Source organism: Hippopotamus amphibius, chromosome 5, assembly GCF_030028045.1.
Source record: "Hippopotamus amphibius kiboko isolate mHipAmp2 chromosome 5, mHipAmp2.hap2, whole genome shotgun sequence".
In the NCBI taxonomy this organism is placed as follows: Eukaryota; Metazoa; Chordata; class Mammalia; order Artiodactyla; family Hippopotamidae; genus Hippopotamus; species Hippopotamus amphibius.
Window position 1 is genome coordinate 155,548,543 of NC_080190.1, and position 20,445 is coordinate 155,568,987.

Sequence of the window (20,445 nt, forward strand, 5' to 3'; positions counted from 1 at the left end):
TGGTGATGCAGTGGTTGCAGCTCCGAACGTCCACTGCAGGGGGCGTGGGTTTGATCCCTGGTTGGGGATATAGGATCCTGTATGCCACAGGGCACGGCCAAAAAATTTAAAAAAAAAAAAAAAAAAAAATGAAGAGGTGAGCTTTTCTTATTTCCCTGACATTGTAGCCACCTTGAAACATGGAGCAAGAAGTCTTGTGTCCTGGCTGTCATGGGCAGAAATGGTCGCTTTTCTTTACTAAGGAAGAACCCTGTGAATGAGTCCACCAGGCTTAACCTTGGTGTAATAAAAACACTCCACTGCTAAAAGCTACCCGCAAACCCTCATTATCTCTCCCCATAAAGCCTGATTTTATTGTTTTTCCAGAGAGGGCAAATACGCTCTATCTATCACCCTAAGGCTTAATAATGACTCCTCCACAGAGGTGAGAGAATGCAGTAAAACATGATTCAAGGGCGAAATGACAATGCACAGTGCTAACATTTGCAAACCACATTTTAAAAACTATCACCGCCTACCCATTCCCTCAAGGCCTCCTTTAGACTGAAGATCAGCACATATTTAAATTGGGAGCATATTTCTGCTCTGGAAGTTGATTCACGTCTTACTCAGATTAAACTACTCATCTTCTGTAACAGGTGTCAGGCGCTTCCGCCCTAATCTGTGTCCACAGTAAATGGAGAGCTTATCCAAGGGTCTTTTGGCGAGAAGTTAACCATTTTCCAGCACACAGCAAGTGCTCTTTCATCCAGGAGACCATTTGAGACAACATGGAGTGGAAAAGCCCCTCAGTCTGTAGTCGGGAAACATAAGCAGTGGTCCTCGATTTGCCGCTCTTGACCTCTGTGATTTAAGGGAACTTAAAGCGACTCTCTGAGCTTTCCTTTCCTCCTTTGATAAGACGCTCTCTTTAAGGATCATTCTCAATATTTATATTGTTACTTAAAACAAAAAACGCTCCTTCAGGGACTTCCCTAGTGGTGCAGTGGTTAAGAATCCGCCTGCCAATGCAGGGGACATGGGTTCGACCCCTGGGCGGGGAAGATCCTGCATGCCACGGAGCAACTAAGCCCCTGTGCCACTACTGCTGAGCCTGCACACGGAACTACTGAAGGCTGTGCGCCTAGAGCCCGTGCTCCGCAACAAGATAAGCTGCCGCAATGAGAAGCTCATGCACGGCAATGAAGAGTAGCCCCCCACTCGCCGCACCTAGAGAAAGCCTGTGTGCAGCAACGAAGACCCAACGCAGCCAAAAAAATAAAATAAATAAAATTTAAAAAAGAAAAAAAAAAAAGCTCCTTCAGCATTCATTTATAATGTTATGGAATGCTGCCCCCTTGTGTTTTCTTGGGGTTCATTTAGTTTTACAAAATTTAAATAAATTCTTTTTAAATTGATTAAAAGTCTTAATTTAAAAATTGATCTGTTATGCTCAACTCCCATTGAACCAAATATTACTGCTACTTGATTTAAAAAATAAATTAAAAGAAGTTCCCTTGTAAATGCCAATCCCATTCCATTAAATTGGTCATCCTTTCATTTGGAATGCTGAAGACACCCAGATGAAGAATCGTGTTATAGCCCATCTGTCACTTGGGGACATATTGTCCTTGTTTTGGGGAAATTGTGGAAAACATTGTGCAAACACAAATTCCAGTGCCTAGGAACACTTAAGGACTTTAAAATGACTTCCACTGTGCAGTTCCCTCTGTCAGATTCAGTACAAATCATATTTTTAAAATAAATGCTTTAATAGAAGTATAATATATGTACAGAAAATGCACAAACCATACGTGTACAGCTCAGTAAATTATCAAAAAATGAACCCAACACTTATAACCAACACCTGAGTCAGGAAATGGAATATTACCAGAGCCTCAGAAGGCTCCCTAGGTCCCCTTCCTACTATGTTCTTTCTTTCCAAAGGTAACCACTGTCTTGACTTCTAGTAATAGGTTCATGAGGTGAGGGTGAGGGAAGCAGTCTATAGCTTGATCTGGGTTGGATGTGTAGGGTGATGTCACATTTTTATATAAATTTTTATATATAAAAATACATTGAGACATCATACACAAAAATAAACTCAAAACAGCTTAAAGATTTAAATATAAGACATAACACCATAAAACTCTTAGAAAAGAATATAAACAAAACATTCTCTGACATAAATCAAAGCAATACTTTCTTAGATTGTCTCCCAAGGCAAAAGAAATAAAAGCAAAAATAAATAAATGGGACCTAATCAAACTTAGTAGTTTTTGCACAGCAAAGGAAACTATAAACAAAATGAAAAGACAACCTACGACTGGGAGAAAATATTTGCAAATGACGCAACCAACAAAGGCTTAATTTCCAAAATATAAAAACAGCGCATATAGCTTGATATAAACAAAAAAACACAAAACAACAAAAAAACAAGCAACTCAATAAAAAAAATGGGCAGAAAACCTAAATAGGCATTTCTCCAAAGAAGTCATATTAGGTTGGCCAAAAAGTTCATCTGATTTTAAGTAAAAATAAAAGACACATTTTCCACTTTCAGCAAGAATTTTACTGAAGAATGTATTCATTAACCGAACGAACTTTTTGGCCAACCCAATACACATAGCCAACAGGCTCATGAAAAAATGCTCAACATCGCTAATTATTAGAGAAATGCAAATCAAAACTACCATGATGTACCACCTCACACCAGTCAGAATGGCTATCATCAAAAAGTGTCCAAATAATAAATACCGGAGAAGGTATGGAGAGAAGGGAACCCTCCTACACTGTTGAAGGGAATGTAAATTGGTGCAGCCACTATGGAGAATAGTATGGAGGTTCCTTAAAAAACTAAAAATTAAGTTACCATACAATCCAGCAATCCTACTCCTGGGCGAATATCTGGAAAAGATGAAAACGCTAAGTCAAAAAGATACATGTATCCCAATATTCATAGCAACATTATTTACAATTGCCAAGACTTGGCAGCAACCTAAATGTCCATCAACAGATGAACGAATAAAGAAGATGTGGTGTATATATACAATCAAATATTACTCAGCTGTAAAAAAGAATGAAATATTGTCATTTCCAGCAACATGGATGGACCTAGAGATCATCATGCTAACGTGAAGTAAGTCAGACAGAGAAAGACAATTACCATGATATCACTTATATGTGGAATCTAAAAAAAATGATACAAATGAACATATTTACAAACAGAAACAGACTCACAAACATAGAAAACAAATCTATGGTTACCAAAGGGGAAAAGAGAGGGGAGAGATAAATTAGGAGTTGGGGATTAACAGATATACTCTACTATATATAAAAAGATAAACAAGGACCTACTGTATATCACAGGGAACTATAGTGAGTCTCTTATAATAACCTGTAATGGAAAAGAATCTGAAAAAGAATATATATAACTGAATCACTTTGCCGTACACCTGAAACTAACACCACATTGTAAATCAACTATACTTCAGTTTAAAAAAATGCAAAGAAAAAAATACATTGAACTCTATACTTAAGTTTGTACATTTTGCTGCATGCAAATGATACCTCAATAATTAATTCCAGCTTTTCTAGTTGGTTCTCAATGGTAGAGCTGACTCAAAGTAATTTTCTTTTTATGTTAGCACCTTAGCTAACCATAGTACGATTATCAAAACCAGGAAATTAAAATCATTACTATGCTATTAACAAAATTGCAGACCTTATTCCAATATCATCTGTTTTTCAACTGTTGTCCTTTTTGTGTCACCAGGATCCTATCCAGGATCCCAAATGACATTTAGCAGTTCTTTCTCCTGCATCCACTCTAGTCGGTGGCAGTTCTAACTGAAAGCCTCTCTTTCAGACACACACATTCAATCACACCTGAAGTTTCATGATATTTAACAGCTTCTTTCGATATTGGACCCTAGATTTCCATCATTTCACCGTCTTCTCTTCAAGCCCTCCTCTGTTGCAATACAGCAACCCACTGTTACCAAGGACATGTGGCCTTGTCCCCAGCTCTAATTGCTTCTCTCAAGGAGTAGCTGTGTCAGGTCGGGCTGACTCCACTCACCTCCTGGAATTTTAGTCAATGACACTCTCTGTTTCGTGAGCTTAGAAATTCAAGAGATGTCTGTACTGTCACTTCAAGGCTGGCATAACGGTGGCACTAATGTACAGCTAGCTGCACCACTGCTTACCTTTACCAGTTTCTTTGACACATGCCAGGGTGTGATGAGCTTGGGGTGGCTTAGACAACATCATCGTACCCAGAAACCACCCAGTTGTGAAATAGGATGGTGGGAAGAACCTCCAGGTGTGTGTGTGAAAGAGAATGGCAAATGTAGAGCAGGCAGGAACACTTTCACCCCAAAATAGTGTTGGGATTTTAATGGGTGCTTCAGGCTCTATTCCCTAGAGACCCTCATGTAACACAAGAGATTTATTTAAAATAATAATAGCTCATGTCTCAAAATGAACCTATGTTGTGCGTGGCCCAGAGCCAAGCCCTTTCTCTGGATTATTTTATACAAACTTCCCACAAGTCCAATAAAATGGCATTATCTTACAGATGAGGAAACCGTCACTCACAGAAGTTAGATACATTCTTTAAGGTCACATGATCAATAGGATACTTTATTTTAGGAACATGCTGTTATTCTGATACACTTTATATAAGATTACTTGGAGAACTTGCTTCCCATAGCACCACAGTATTAATGACTTGGACATGCAATGCCTATATTATTCACGCAAAGAGGATTCTACCCAAGCATTTAGGACAGAATACTTAATTGAAAAAGGTTGAGAAGGTTTTGTCTGAATGAGGAGCTTATTAAAAATATGTTCAAACATAGAGTAATCTCTCTTTCTGTGGTGATGATGTAGAAAATAAACCCATGAAAATTTAAGATCTAATGTTGGGAAAAAATTGCTTGAAGCAGCTTATGTAAATGATGTAGTTAGGTTTTGATCCATTATCGGGTTGTGAAATATATTGAGTGGGTTGAAACCAGCGTCAAAAAAAAAAATCTTAAAAAAAGAAGACATTGGATAGACTAGAAACGCTCTATTTACTATTTACACATAGTAAAAGTGTGTATTGTTTTGTGAAGCTTTTTTTTTGGTAAGTGTGTGGTAGACTGTATGTGTGTGTGAAGAATCATGATGTAATTTTTTTTCCTTGCAGTGAAAAAGATTTTTATTTAAAAAAATTTTTTATACATCTTTATTGGAGTATAATTGCTTTACAGTGTTGTGTTAGTTTCTGCTGTACAACAGAGTGAATCAGCTCTATGTGTCCTTATATCCCCATATCCCCTCCCTCTTGAGCTCCCTCCCACCCTCCCCCTCCCACCTCTCTAGGCTGTCACAAAGTACCAAGCTGATCTCCCTGGAAAAAGGTTTTTAAAACACTGATATATTTGGTGACAGTACCACATGATTTAAACAAAACAAAACAAAACAAAAAACATTTTTGAAGTCAAAGACATGTAGCTTCAAATTATTTACCCAACTACAATTTTTGTAAGAATTTAAGTCTAATCTGCTTGCTCTCTTGCTGCTCTCCAGTGGGAGAGTATTGTAGAAAACATTTAGAGAGTCCCCTGAATTTTCTTTTCTTGAAGAAGATGTCTCTTAATGCTTACAAAACATCACTGAAATGTAATCCTTGGAGGCTGTTCTCCAGACATATTTCTATGCATGATAGACTGGACCCCACTGACCTTTGCACCTGGTTCTCACATATCATCTATCATAGCATCTTTCTCACTCTCTCCACACCTGGGAGAATCTTAAGGTTGTGGAGGGACTGGCTCTAGGACTTGACTCAGATTCTGACATATCTTTGGTACAGAAAATGTTTATTCTCAGAATCATTTCTTTCCAGATGATTCATATCTGACACCAGACAAAGTGTCTAGGCTTTGGGGAGATTTTTGGGCAGGAGAGGACCAGGAGATCATCTAGTCATGGTGAAATGGAAAACAATTAAACTCGGGAGGAATTTGAACTCCCTTTTGGCAAGTACCCTCCATTTTTCCAGGCTTACCGCCCAAGCATGGATTCACTCAGCCTTTTGCAGGTGTCTACATGACGCAGTAGGAATCATTTCATGGCAGAAGTGGGGGCTGGAGAAGACCAGGCTTAATATCAAACCAGATAGTTGAGGATGGGAAGGAGACAACTTTTTACTGTTTCCCTAATCCTTGCGTTTACAACTAGATACCTTTTCCCTGGAATTTTAACTTCTACTCCTGGAGCAGAGAACATTTTTAAGTGCTTTCAAACGCAGAAGAGACCCACCCACAAATTAAAAAAAAAATAACCTCTGTAAAAATTATAAAAGAAAGATATAATAATTATAGAGAACATTACCAATAGAGAGAAACAAAAAGAAGAAAATTTATATTATCTCACCACCCATGGAAAGAGGTGGTTTACACCTTGGTATATATTCTTCCAGACTTTTTTTTATGCGTATAAGACACAAGTTGTTTCTTTTGCTGTTATGATTATCATTCCAACATCACATATAGCCATGATCATTCCTTAGGATAATTTCTACAAGCGTAATAATTGTATTTCCTGGGCCAAAGAGTACACACATTTTGAAGGTCCTCTCTCTCAGAACCAGTTTTCATATACGTTCCTAGTGGTCCTCTCCCCTCTAACGTTTATATATAACCTGGATGTATGTTGAGACTCACAGCACTGCTGTTGTTTCGCTGTCGTCTATAATATCCCCTTTTGCTGAGGAATTATTTGGTGAAAGACAACGTCTGGTCATTTCCCTGAAGGGTAGCAGAATATGCCATCCCCAAATATGCCACTTTAGTATAAAGATTCTTTTGAACTGAAGGCAAATGAGAAGCAGCAGATACAAGAAAAACCTCTCTGCCCTTCCCTTATTTGCTTAAGAGCAGAATATACATTTACAAAGGTGTCCCTCCCCCTTCTTCCTCATAAAGGGCGGAAGTTAATCCCCAGAGACAAGGGGAGTCCCTTAGGAGATTATGAGATGGCACCAGAGGGATCTGCATATCAAACCCTGCTAAACTTACCTTTTATCTACTGTGAGATAGTTGCCCCATACATTTGTCTTCCCGCAGTTTGCCATCCCTAGAAGCTCAAAGTCTTTTTTCTTTGTTTGTCACTTCTCTAAAAAACGCGTTGTTCTTTTGGTAAGATGCTCTTTACGCGCAAGTTCTAACCATGCCTCTGAGTTACTTATCACTGGGTACTCCCATGCGTAGGCACAGTGCACATGTTAGTAAGCTTCTGTTTGTTTTTCTCTTGTTAATCTGGTTTTTGTTAGAGCCCCAGCTGGAGGATCTGAGATAGGTAGCAGAAAAAAACGTTTCTCCTTTAGATCCCCAAAAGCAAATATTTTTATCCGTATGCCATATAATTAAAATGAGCTCAGGAAACAATTTTGATACATCTTAGATATTGTGAGCTGACATTAATGCGTACAACAGTTTAGATGCATAACACGGAAGCACAGAGGAGTTAGCCTTTTACAGATAAAACATGACCAATGGCAATAGAGAGACAGGGGAGTTTGTCTTCTAGAGGTACCTCTGTAAGGCAACATTGCAGGAAAAAAAAAGTTGCAAGATAGGAGAGGCAATTGGTTTACATTTTTATGCTTATCAAACTTCACATGAGAAATCCAACTCATTACATTTTAAAGTTTAGCTCAAATTTTAACTTCCTTAGTGGAGCCTTCTGTATCAGTTAGGGTACAGAACCATTAGGAGATAAACACAGTTGTAAGAACTAAACAGTCTTGGGACTTCCTTGGTGGGGAAGTGATATTAGTTCTTATCTGCAATATATGTCATAAATATTTTCTTCCACTTTGTAATTTGCCTTTTGACTTTGCTTATAGAGTTTTGTGCCATACAAAGCTTCTTTAAAATATTTTTATTTTTATCTAGTTGAATTCATGAATCTTTTCTTTTGTTGTATCTAAATTTGTAGATGTATTTAGAAAGTCTTTCCTTACAGATTTCAAAAGAACTCACTTCTTCAAGTATTTGCATGGCTTTATTTTTTTTATATATTTATTTATTTGTTGGCTACATTGGTTCTTTGATGTTGCACACGGGCTTTCTCTAGTTGTGGCGAGAGGGGGGCTACTCTTCATTGTGGTGTGTGGGCTCCTCATTGTGGTGGCTTCTCTTGTTTGCGGAGGGGTTTGCAGAGCACAGGCTCTAGGCTCTCGGGTTTCAGTAGTTGCAGCACACAGGCTCAATAGTTGTGGCTAATGGGCTGAGTTGCTCCGCGGCATGTGGGATCCTCCCGGAGCAGAGATCGAACCTGTGTCCCCTGCACTGGCAGGCAGATTCTCAACCACTGTGCCACCTAGGAAGTCCCTGCATGGCTTCATTTTTATAATTAGAGTTTTTATCTATTTGTTGTTGTTGTTGTTTTTTCCTTTGGTAATGTGTGAGTTGAGGATACAATTTTATCTCTTTCTAAATGGCATTCCAGTTGTTTTGATCCAATTTTGGTCCAGTGATTGGAGATGTCAACTTTATCACATATTACATTTCCATATATATTTGTACATTCTAGTCTAAACCTCTGATCCATGTGTCTATTCGTGAATTAATCCCACACTCTTGCACTTAAAGTGGCTTTCTTTGTTTTTGAAGGTAGAGGGTGATAATTTTTTTTCTTTTTTTTACAATAAACTGCATATATTTAGAGTGTACAATTTGGTATCCCAATCTCCCAATTCATCCCCCCCCCCCAACCCTCCCCGCTTTCCCCACTTGGTGTCCATATGTTTGTTCTCTTAAAGTGGCTTTCTTTTTTTTGAAGGTAGAGGGTGATAATTTTTTTAAAAATTTATTTTTGGCTGTGTTGGGTATTTATTGCTGTGTGTGGGCTTTCTCTAGTTGTGGTGAGCGGGGGCTACTCTTGGTCATGATTTGCAGACTTTTCATTGTGGTGGCTTCCCTTCTAGAGCGTGGGCTCTAGGTGCGTGGGCTTCAGTAGTTGTGGCACATGGGCTCAGTAGTTGTAGGGCACAGGCTTAGTTGCTCCACAGCATGTGGAATCTTTGCAGACCAGGGCTCAAACCCATGTCCCCTGCATTGGCAGGCAGATTCTTAACCACTGCTCCACCAGGGAAGCCCTTAAAATGGCTTTCTGATATATTTGACTACCTGATAGAGATTTCTGCCTCTCCCTGCCCCTCAATGGCTCTTCTTTTTTGGCATGTTTATTCTTCATGTGATTTTTAATATTAACTTATCTCATTTTAAGATAAAAGCTTTTTGGTATTTTTTGCAGAGGTCTTATGAAACATTTATTAAACTATGAAAAACTGACATCTTTATGATATTGAGTCATTTTATTCAAGAACAAGGGATGCCTGTCCATTTAAGCTCATATGTCTTCCAGGAGTGTTTTATCATTTCCTTATGTAGATTTTTCCAAATTTCATGTTAAGTTTACTTCTAAATATTTTATCTTGTTTTTTTTGCTATTGTAAATGGGATTCACTCTTCCACTATTTTGTGTATATCAAAGATATTAATTTTGTGTGTTGATTTTCTATCTTGCTATCATTCTGATTTTTAAAATTGTATGTGTTTTATTTTAAATTTTTTTTAAGATTTATTTTATTATTTATTTATTTTTGTCTGTGTTGGGTCTTCGTTGCTGCACACGGGCTTTCTCTAGTTGTGGAGAGTAGGGGCTACTCTTCCTTGAGTTTGCAGGCTTCTCATTGTGGTGGCTTCTCTTGTTGTGGAGCACAGGCTCTAGGCGTGCGGACTTCAGTAGTTGCTGCACGTGGGCTCAGTAATTGTGGCTAGTAGGCTCTAGAGTGCAGAGTCAGTAGTTGTGGCGCATGGGCTTAGTTGCTCTGCAATATGTGGGGTCTTCCCAGACCAGGGCTGGAACCCGTGTCCCCTGCATTGGCAGGCGGATTCTTAACCATTGTGCCACCAAGGAAGCCCCTGTGTGTGTTTTAGTATTGATTCTCTAGATCTACTGAGTTTTTAATTTTTAAAAAAATTTATTTATTTACTTTATTTTTGGCTGTGTTGGGTCTTCTTTGCTGTGCTCGGGCTTTCTCTAGTTGTGGTGGAGGTGCAGGGGGCTACTCTTTGTCACAGTGGGTGGGCTTCTCATTGTGGTGGCTTCTCTTCAAGAGCACGGGCTCTAGGCACTCGGGCTTCAGTAGGTGGAGCACTCGGGCTTCAGTCGTTGTGGCACACGGGCTCAGTAGTTGTGACTTTTGGGCTTAGGGGCTCCACGGCATGTGGGATCTTCCCGGACCAGGGCTCGAACCTGTGGTCTTGCATTGGCAGGCAGATTCTTAACCACTGTGCCACCAGGGAAGCCCGAGTTTTTAATTTTTTAAATATTACTTTTTCTTTTCTTAAAGCTCCCTTTTTCTTTCAAATCTGCTTACCCATTTTTATAACCTCTTGTTCTTACTCATATTCTTAACTACATCTTTTGTTTTTAAGCATTTAAAAATAGCTTATTTGGGCTTCCTAGGTGGCACAGCGGTTAAGAATCCTCCTGCCAATGCAGAGGTCATGGGTTCGATCCCAGCTCCAGGAAGATCCCACATGCCACGGAGCAACTAAGCCCGTGTGCCAAAAAAAAAAAAAAATAGCTTATTAGCTTCACTGTCTAAAATCTTTGCAGATCTAACTCTATCGTCTTTGTTTTATTTCTGCTGGCTGTTGCTCATGGTCTCTGATTTCCTATGTGTTCTGTGATTTTTTTGACCATGTATTCATATTTCTTGGAACTCCATCTGTGAAATTATTTGAGGCCTCCATTTAGAGTGAGTTCCTCCAGAAACGACGCCATTTGCTTCTGCAGATGTTTAAGGACAGTATCAACAGGTGACCAGTTCAAAACAATTCTTAGCCTTGAGGCTTTTTAATTCACGTAGATGGTATGGATTCAGGCCATAAATCTGAATGAGGGCTGTTTCAGAGCTAGTTTCTCAGGCAGTATCTCTCCCAACTCATTCACCGAGTTCCAAGATTAAAAAAACAAAGCAAAACAACTCTTTACTGTCTGCTTCTGAGAGTGGGTTTATTTCTAGATCTCCTTTTCATTGAGGGTATAGCTATTTAGGTTTCCAATTTTATGTGAGGGTCTCCCAGAAGAGTTCCCTCTTGGGTGGGGGGTCTACCCTGGAGCTTGAGAAGCTGTCAAAATAGACCAAACTTCAGGAGTTGGCAGATGTCCAAGTACAAAGCATGCTTTTGTGCTTACTTATCTCTGGATTCCTGCCTTTTATTAATTTGCCTTCTAAGAATTAAAAAAATTTTCTTTACTGGTCTAACAATGTATTTTAAGAGCTTTTATTTAAATATGTTATGTAGCTTTTGGTATTTTTAAATGGAAATTTAAACCTAGGCTGTCCCACCTCTACCTAGGTTCAAGGTGATTTTTAAAGCATTCAATACATTAAAAATTAATTTAAATTATGACATAAATAACTATTTATACACATGGAAAGACATGGTATGGTAAGTGAGAAGAAAAGGTTACAAATTGTAAAAAGTATGAGCACATCATAAAATATTCACAGAGATCCCTAATACAAAGGAAATCGTTTTTTTGGGTTTTTTAAAAAATAAATAAATAAATAAATTTATTTATTTATTTATTTGCTGTGTTGGGTCTTGGTTGCTGCATGCAGGCTTTCTCTAGAGGGGGCTACTCTTCATTGTGGTGCTCGGGTTTCTCACTGTGGTGGCTTCTCTTGTTGCGGAGCATGGGTTCTAGGTATGCGGGCTACAGTAGTTGTGGCACACGGGCTTAGTTGCTCCCCAGCATGTGGGATCTTCCCGGCCCAGGGACCGAACCTGTGTGCCCTGCATTGGCAGGTGGATTCTTAACCACTGCGCCACCAGGGAAGTCCCAGAAGGAGTAGTTTTAAACACAGTGGCTGTTTCAAGGAGGCTGAATATTGGGTGATTCTTTTTTTCTTTTATTTCTCCTTTTGGAATTTTTCATAATGAACATGAGTTATCTGGCTAAAAATATTTTAGAAACTATTTAAAATTTTATATAAATCTGAGTGGGAACATTTCAAAGCTAAGCAGGAATGGTGTTAGTTCTTTTCAAAGCTATTTGAATATCTTTTATAATTTATCAGCTTTGATTTAAATCCTCTTTCTCTTTTCCTGTTTCCCTCTGTCTCTCTGTCCTCCCTGCTCCCCTCAGCCCCCATGTGTTTTGTTTTGTTCTGTTTTGTTTTTTTGGCCTAAGGGCAAAATCACTAGGGTGTATGCCTCTATATTCTGCAGAGCTATTTGGTTTCTAGGACTGAAAGACCTTCCCCCAAATGAGGCTGTCAGTAGAAAGGGAGAAGACGAGGGTAGTTCTCCTTCATTGGAATCTTCCAAAAGTTTGAAGGAGTTTGAGGAGGTGAAATGACTTAGAAAATGTCTTCCCTGGAAGCATAAAATAGAGAAGCTAGTCCTCCAAATGCTTTCCAGTGGCCGAGTCTATCATTTTGTATGAGTGTTTCCTGGCTAGAATGATTTACCATTTTCTCCCCACACTACCTCATTTAACTAACTCCAGGTGAAGAATCTTACAGCTTTCAACTCTTTTAGAGTCTATCTTGTTAAAGGGTCTTTCTAGAATTGACTAGAAAAGTGTATAGACAGAAATTTAGTATGGAAATCAGTAGACCATGAGGTCCTGGGACACGCTAACAGACCCTTTTCTGGGCTAGTGTGCAAGAAAATGTCACTCCAACAAGAACAACTGTGCATAAAAGCAGAGGCTGTGATACAATGACGAAGTTTGGGAAAACAAAAAGAATACACTTGAGACTCCTAATTTATGATGCAAGTGGAAAATTCCACTTGCATCATAAATTAGGAAATAAAGGGGAGACTGGGTAAGGTCAGTCAGGTAAATGGTTTTCTTTCAGATAGCCCCCCAGACTTGGGGATGAGCAACAGTTACTTTAATTGTGAAGTTCAAGTGTATAAAATATACTCATAAAATTTAAAAGGAACTCCTTTCTGAGACATATTTCAAATTTATCAGAATTTCACAGCCTCACCAACAGAATTTTAACTTCCTCTCTATGTGGTTGAGCTTAAGTACTAAAGAAACTTACTAAAAGCTCTCACAGTGTTACAAATGAACATCCATTGGACACCAGGAGTAAATCTACTTCTTGCAAAGACCAGATGGATACGTTTATTGTGATCACTGATTTGAAACCTCTTAGATGAAAATGCATTTTTGTCCTGTGTGGTAAGAAAAGATTTTGAAATTGTGTTCAATTCTGTCATCACAGGTTGTCAGAAACTACTTCATCACACGTGTTGACAGATCAGACTTGGCAAGTTCACTTCACAGGAGGTTTGGAATGAGCGGAAGGTTTGTCAGGATTTCTATCCCCGCCTCCCCCCCCCCCTCCCGCCCCGTTTAAGGCTGGGTCCCTGTGGAGCTTTCTCCTGGAAGCAAGGAATATATCTAATCCTTTATGCTCCTGGACCCTCCTCTGGGTTTTCTTTTTCTTTTTTCTTTTTCTTTTTTTGACTGCGTTGGGATTTCATTGCTGCTGCATGTGGGCTTTCTCTAGTTGGGGTGAGGGGAAGCTACTCTTTGCTGCAGTGCTCAGGCTTCTCAGAGCACGGGCTCTAGGCACGCAGGCTTCAGTAGTGGCAGCACGCAGGCTCTGTAGTTGCAGCACATGGGCTCAGTAGTTGTGGCTCTTGGGCTCTAGAGCGCAGGCTTAGTAGTTGTGGCACACGGGCTTAGCTGCTCTACAGAACATGGGATCTTCCCAGACCAGGGATCAAACCCACGTACCCTGCATTGGCAGGCGGATTCTTAACCACCAGGGAAGTCCCTGGGTTTCTAAATGGAAGTGTTTTGTGGTGTTTGAGGAAATCAAGCGAATTAAATATGCAGCAAGTTGAATCCCATCCTGAAGAGGTAGTGCTTTCTGGGAATCTGCCACTGAACTACAAGAAAACTTTTTCTTATTTAATTTCTTCATGCCTCCATTTGTTTTTCTAAGTGGATGACACTGTGTGTTCTTTCTACAACCATAGTTGTGTGGTGAAGATCACGCATGGTAGTTTATTTCAGGAAGTTTTATAAGCAAAATGACCATCCCATAAAAATTCTTCTCCCTTCTTCTCAAAAACAAGATTTTCAGATGAGGGGAGCAAATGAGACAGACAGACCTGGATGTCTGAGCAATTCTTCTGGAAGCGAAATCTGACCAGATCACTCTTGTGTTTAGAACTCCCCTTCTCACACAGACTAAAATCCAACATCTTTGCCTGAAGGCTTCACTGTATCTGGACCCAGCAACCTCTCTGATCTCATCCCTCAACTGTGCCCATCTCGCTCACTCCTCTTATGCCTCACAGGCCTCCTTGCAGTGCCTCCGTCCTGAGAGACTTTGCATTTTTGGTTCTCTCTGCCCTTCCTCCAGTGAGTTCCAGCGCTGCCTTCCTGCCCTGGTCTGTCTCTGCTGGAATGTCCTCCCAGGGACTGATCCCTGACCTCCCCATCTAAAAGAACAGTTTGTCCTCTGCCAACCCCTGGTTTTATTCTTCTTTCCATCACTTACCAATGACATTATATGTTTACTGGTTTAGATGTTTTCTGTCTCTCCTCCTCCATGAGTAAGTTCCAAGAAGTTTCTGCTTGAATAAGTATTTGCTGATTGAATGACTATGTAAACAAATGGATGGCTCCAGAGGTTCTGTCACCTTCATCACACAGCCAGCATGTGCTACACATCTGTAGGTGGAGGACTTAAGACTGATGACAGCCACATGGGAAGAACTGAGGAGGCATAACTGACTCTTTTTATTCAATTCAATGTAGCAAACACTTATCCAGCCCCTATTATGAGTAAGGCCCTATGTAGGGGTTGATATTAGCACATTCGCTTCTCTGAAGAAGCCTTATAATTGATTTTTATAAGGAAGAACCAAAGCAGAATGACTTCCTCAACCAGTTGGGACCCACCCTTCTGATTTTTTTTTTTTTTTTTGGCTGTGTTGGGTCTTCGTTGCTGCCTGTGGGCTTTCTCTAGTTGCAGTGAGCAGGGGCTATTTTTGTTGTGGCACAAGGGCTCCTCACTGCGGTGGCTTCTCTTGTTGTGGAGCACGGATTCTAAGCACGCAGGCTTCAGTAGTTGAAGTATACAGCCTTAGTAGTTGTGGTGCACGGGCTTAGTTGCTCCTTGGCATGTGGGATCTTCCCGGACCAGGAATCAAATCCGTGTCCCCTGCATTGGCAGGTGGATTTTTAACCACTGAAGCACCAGGGAAGTCCCCCGTTCTGAGTCTTGTTGAAATAAATTTAAATTGACAAGACTTTGTCGAATCCCTATTGCAATCAAGGCACTAGGCTGCTGATTGATCTCACTGATGGGATTCACACTGGTGTTGATCCTTCAAGTTTAAATAATGGCAAATCTAATATTCAGAAAAAAGAATTCAGTACAGCAATACAGCATAAGATTAAAGAATTTGGAGAGCTGTATTAACCTGAGTGCTTCTAGAAGTGCAACTATTAAAGCTATTAGAGTTCTACCAGAATCGTGCACCCACACTCCTCACTAATTATATAAATGTGAACTTTTGATTAAGACAAGAAAAAAAGTCCATATTACAAATTAGCCAAACAATGATATCTTTGCCTCATTATTTTCTGAACATTTAGGTCTCACTTTTGTGCAAATACTCATATGGTTAATTTCTGGTATATTTTATCTATGTCATTTCATATGAGTTAATTTTAAATGCACACATATATAATTAGGATGTTACTATACAAAGGATGGAATAAAAAGAGTGGAAAGTACAAAGTAATATCTGGGACAGTTAACATCCGCTAAAAGTGAGAACCTACTGGGTGCCTGACCCTCTTCTAAGGGCTTTAATGGGTTAATTAGATTGGATGAATTAATTCATTTAATAGTCACAACATGCCTATGCGGTAGATACTCTTACCATTCCCATGTTACAAATTAGGAAACAGGAACAAAGAGGTTCAGTAACTTGTCCAAGGTTAGTAATCATGCCAGAACTCTGTGCCAGAATCCATGCTCTTAACCACTATTATATTGCCTCCCAGAAAGCATGCATTCTACCCTGGCAGGTAGGAAAGAAATGTATTAAATATCAACCAGAGTTGACAGCAATAAAAGAGCCCTCTCAAAGTAATATATGATTTTTCTTACAATAATTACTGTAAGAACTCAAAGGAGGGAAAGGCAAGTTCTTCCTGTGATGGAGTTAACCAAAAACCAAGAATGGCTTCTTGCTGCTGCATAACATAGGGAGATCAGCTCGATGATGCGTGATGACTTAGAGGACTGGGATAGGGATGGTGGGAAGGAGTCGCGGGAGGGAGGGGATATAGGGATGTATGTATAAATACAGCTGATTCACTTTGTTGTAAAGCAAAAACTGGCACAATAGTGTAAAGCAATTATATTCCAATAAAGAGCTTAAAAAAAAAGGATGGCTTCTTCATCACAACAGCAATGCTGAAGCAAGAAATCAGGGAGCAATACCTTCAAAATCTTGAAGGAAAAGTTTCTAAACTAGAATTCCATGCACAGCCAAACCAGTAATGAAATTTGAGCATAAAGACAAACAAGGTTTCAAAAATGTATCGCTCCCTGCCCCCAAGCACCTGTCTTCAGATACCACTAGAGGATGTCCTTCTTCAAAATCAGGGAATATTGTATCTATATGAGGTGATGGATGTTCCCTAAACTTATTGTGGTAATTGCTTCATGACATATGTAAGTCAAATCATTATGCTGTACGCCTTAAACTTATACAGTGCTGTATGTCAATTAGATCTCAATAAAACTGAAAGAAAAAAATGAAAACAAAATGAGGGAGAAAAAGTCAATATAGGAAGATTGAGAACAGTATATCTAGCAGAGGAGAGAACGCCCAGAGTAATAACCGTGGTGTAGATAATCATAATTCAGGTGTAAAGGGCCGTCATCCAGATGGAAGCAGCATGAAGCAGGAGACAAGCTGTTTGGAGCTGTCAGCACCATGCCAGCTGCTGCTGAACCATCTTTGAGCCAGGGAAAACTCCTGGAGTAAATATCAACTCAAGCAAGGGAGTACACTAAGAAAGAGGAAGGTATGTTAACTAGGAAATAGGGAAGCCAATCTTGGAGAAAGTCAGAAGGAATTCCAAGTTTGGTAGAAAACAAAAGCCAGGATGACAACTGAGCAGCAGATCTAGAGGGAAACCTGCCTGGAAAAAGGGGATGTTTAAACATATTTTTACCTGATATCAGTGACTCTTGGACATTGCACTGAGATGTTATTGAAAGTGGTTGGAAAGATTAGCAGAAAGCAAATAAAGCAAAGGGAAAAGCAAGACAATTATTAACTTCAGAGGAAACCTAAAAGTAGAAGGGAAAATGATCATAATATATTATGATGCTTTTACATGAATATTTGCAGAGCATAGGAATGGAAACACTGAATATGGAGTTAACCCAAAATTATAATCTATCATATTGGGAAGATCAAAACAGGAGAAGAGGGGATGGCAACCTGAAAGAGCTACATCCTCTTCTGCCATAATAGGAAATATAGAAATGATGTTTAAAATTGATTATTAAACACATGCATTATATTGAGAATTATGGAAATCTGATAATGTCAGAAAAAAACTGGTAAAAGAGTCAAAATTACTTTTGGTGACAAGACAATATTTTTTAACAAGTTTTTATTACTTTCTAAAATTTAAATTTACATATATAAATAATTTTAGTAAAATAATTTTTAAACAAATTAAGTGTCCCTGTGGGCTTTCTCAAAAGTTTGGCATCCAAACGACTCTTAATAAAGGCTCTTCTTCTTCTACGGTATTATCATTGTTGGAAAGAGTTGGCTTATTGTCAGATGATATTGAATCTAGTAATATCTGCTACTGATTCTTTCTGAGGATTTAATTCATTGAATCTCAGTTTCTTCATTTGTAAAGTGAAGGGGTTACCATATATATATATATACACAAAATCTCTTAGGTCTGCTCCAGCCCTATTATGTTATGAATAGGACCTATTATGCAACATGCATACACTGACAGGTTGCTGTCACACATGAGAAACTTGGCTGCTTTTAAAGTCCTGACTTTGATCTGGGCCATGGTGCCGAGAAGATGAGGAATGTCTTAATCACTGGTTCGAGAACATGAAAGGTGATTGTGAGATGAAGGGGGGATTCCAGCACCACGAAGGACATTATAAGACAATATAATTTTAACCTCTGGAATGATTCTTACCTTGCAGAGCTGATATATTAAAACGAGAGGATGTACTTGAATGCCCTTTGTAAAGTGAAAATCGTATACAAGCAAGGCAATATCTCTAGTATCATTTGGAAAGTGGTCAGTGCAATCTAGTGGGAAAAGGTCTGGCCTGGGAGTTAAGATATTTGAATTCTAGTCTGGACTTTGCTATTAATCCTCCGGGTAAGTCTGACAAGCTCTCTCATGTCTTTTATCTCAGCTTCAGGTTTGGTAAAATGAAGATTGACTTGGAGTTCTTTGGGTAGCAGAAAAAGAAATCAGATTTGGCAAAAATAGGGTAGCTCACAGAACTGAGACAAAAGCTTCAGGAAGGACAGGAGCCAAAGATATTGTGGAGCTCTGGGCAGGGCTGATGTTCAAACGATAAAACAACAAGATGGGACAGGTACAGGCCAATTGAAATGGATGCCAATAGCCACACAGAGACCTAGCGGTGCTCGGCTGATACTGGGTGTCTCATTCCATACTGTTTGGGCTACTGTGACAAAATTCCATAGTCTGGGTAGCTTATCAAGGACAGAAATATATTTCTCATTGTTCTGGAGGCTGGAAGTCCAGGCTTAGGTTCCCAGCATGGTGGAGGGAAGGCTCCCTTGCAGGTCCTGGACTTCATGATAAGGGTTCCACCCTCATGAGTTAAGCAACTCCCAAGGCCCCATCTCCTAAAACTATCACCTTTGAGAGTTAGGATTTCAACGTATGACTTTTAGGGAGACACAAACATTCAGACCATAGCACAAGGGTCACCTCTTCAGTTGCTGGGTCAGAGGGAAATCTGGCGTACTGATCCCATGAAGGGGATGGTGGAGACGACATACAGGGTTGTGGGGAGGCAGCTATTTACCAACTGGCAGGGAGGCATTTCAATATTTTAGCAGCTGGTACAGCTGTATTGGTGTGTTTCTGTTGGATGTCTAGATTTCAGGAGCTATTTATTGTTACTTCAGGCCTCACTGAATTGAGATAAAAATTTAGTACTATTTTTCTTTTCTTGTGTCCCACTGCTTTATACTCACATTTGAAGGAGAGAGTGTGTGGTTGGCCTAGTTTTGAGCTCATGCCCACACTTGGCTAGAGGAGAACAGAGCACTCTGAGTGACAGCCCTGCCACAACTGCATCCAATGGAGTGGATGCAATTTCCTAAAACAAGTCAGATCTCTGTTACTTTATAGTGAGAACAAAGTATTTTACTGCTGGTATGGCAGGGACATCAATGAATGAGAAGGTACATCAGCCCTTGACCATGGGGCAGGGTCCTGAAGGTTCTCTGCTGTGTTGGGAGTTAACCTTTTGTTACCAGCTGTGCTGTTGCAAGATCAGGGCAAATATTAGGAGTCCCGGGAGTGGGATAGTCAGCATGGAAGCGGGGGTGGGGACATGGGGCCAGGAGCTTGAGCCATGGCTGCCGCTTATAGGTATAGCATATTGCTGTCAGCTGGCACTTGCCTACTGGCTGAGTATGAACCTTCTGTAATCAAAAGAAGGGGCAGTGGATGGGCTGAGAAAAAATCATAGCTGGCCAATACAGAGGGGTTGGAGTCGAACCGCAAAGAGTTAACGGTATGCTACCAAGTGTATAAGGAAATGGGTGGTGATAATTTTGGTTATCACGATAACTAGGAGATGGGGAGGGTGCTACTGGAATTTTGTGATGCAATCAGGAATAATAAATGTTCTACAATGTCTGGGACAGTCATGCTGACCTATCCAAGATGTCAAAGCACCTCTGTTGAGACACATTGCAAGAGTTATCCGTAAAGGGCTGCTGAAGAGAGGATAGCCATGTGCCATGGGCAAAAGTGAGACAGTCCTCATTTGGGTGATATAGTTGCTATTTATTACTTAGTATGAATTAGGTCCATAAACACATCTGTCATTTAATCTGCATGACAATCCCCTGATATATAATTAATTACTCCTTTCTTACACACATGCGGTTAGGCTCAGAGAGGCAAAATAACTTCACCAAAGCGAGACAAGCAAGGGGAAGAGCCCCTTCAATTCAAGTTTGAGTTCAAAATCTTCCTGCAGGGTCTTAGGGGACAGGGAGGAGAAAGGCAACAGGGTGTGTACGGAGTCCTTTGAGAGAAAGAAAATCACATTCATGACACAAACTAAGTTTGAGG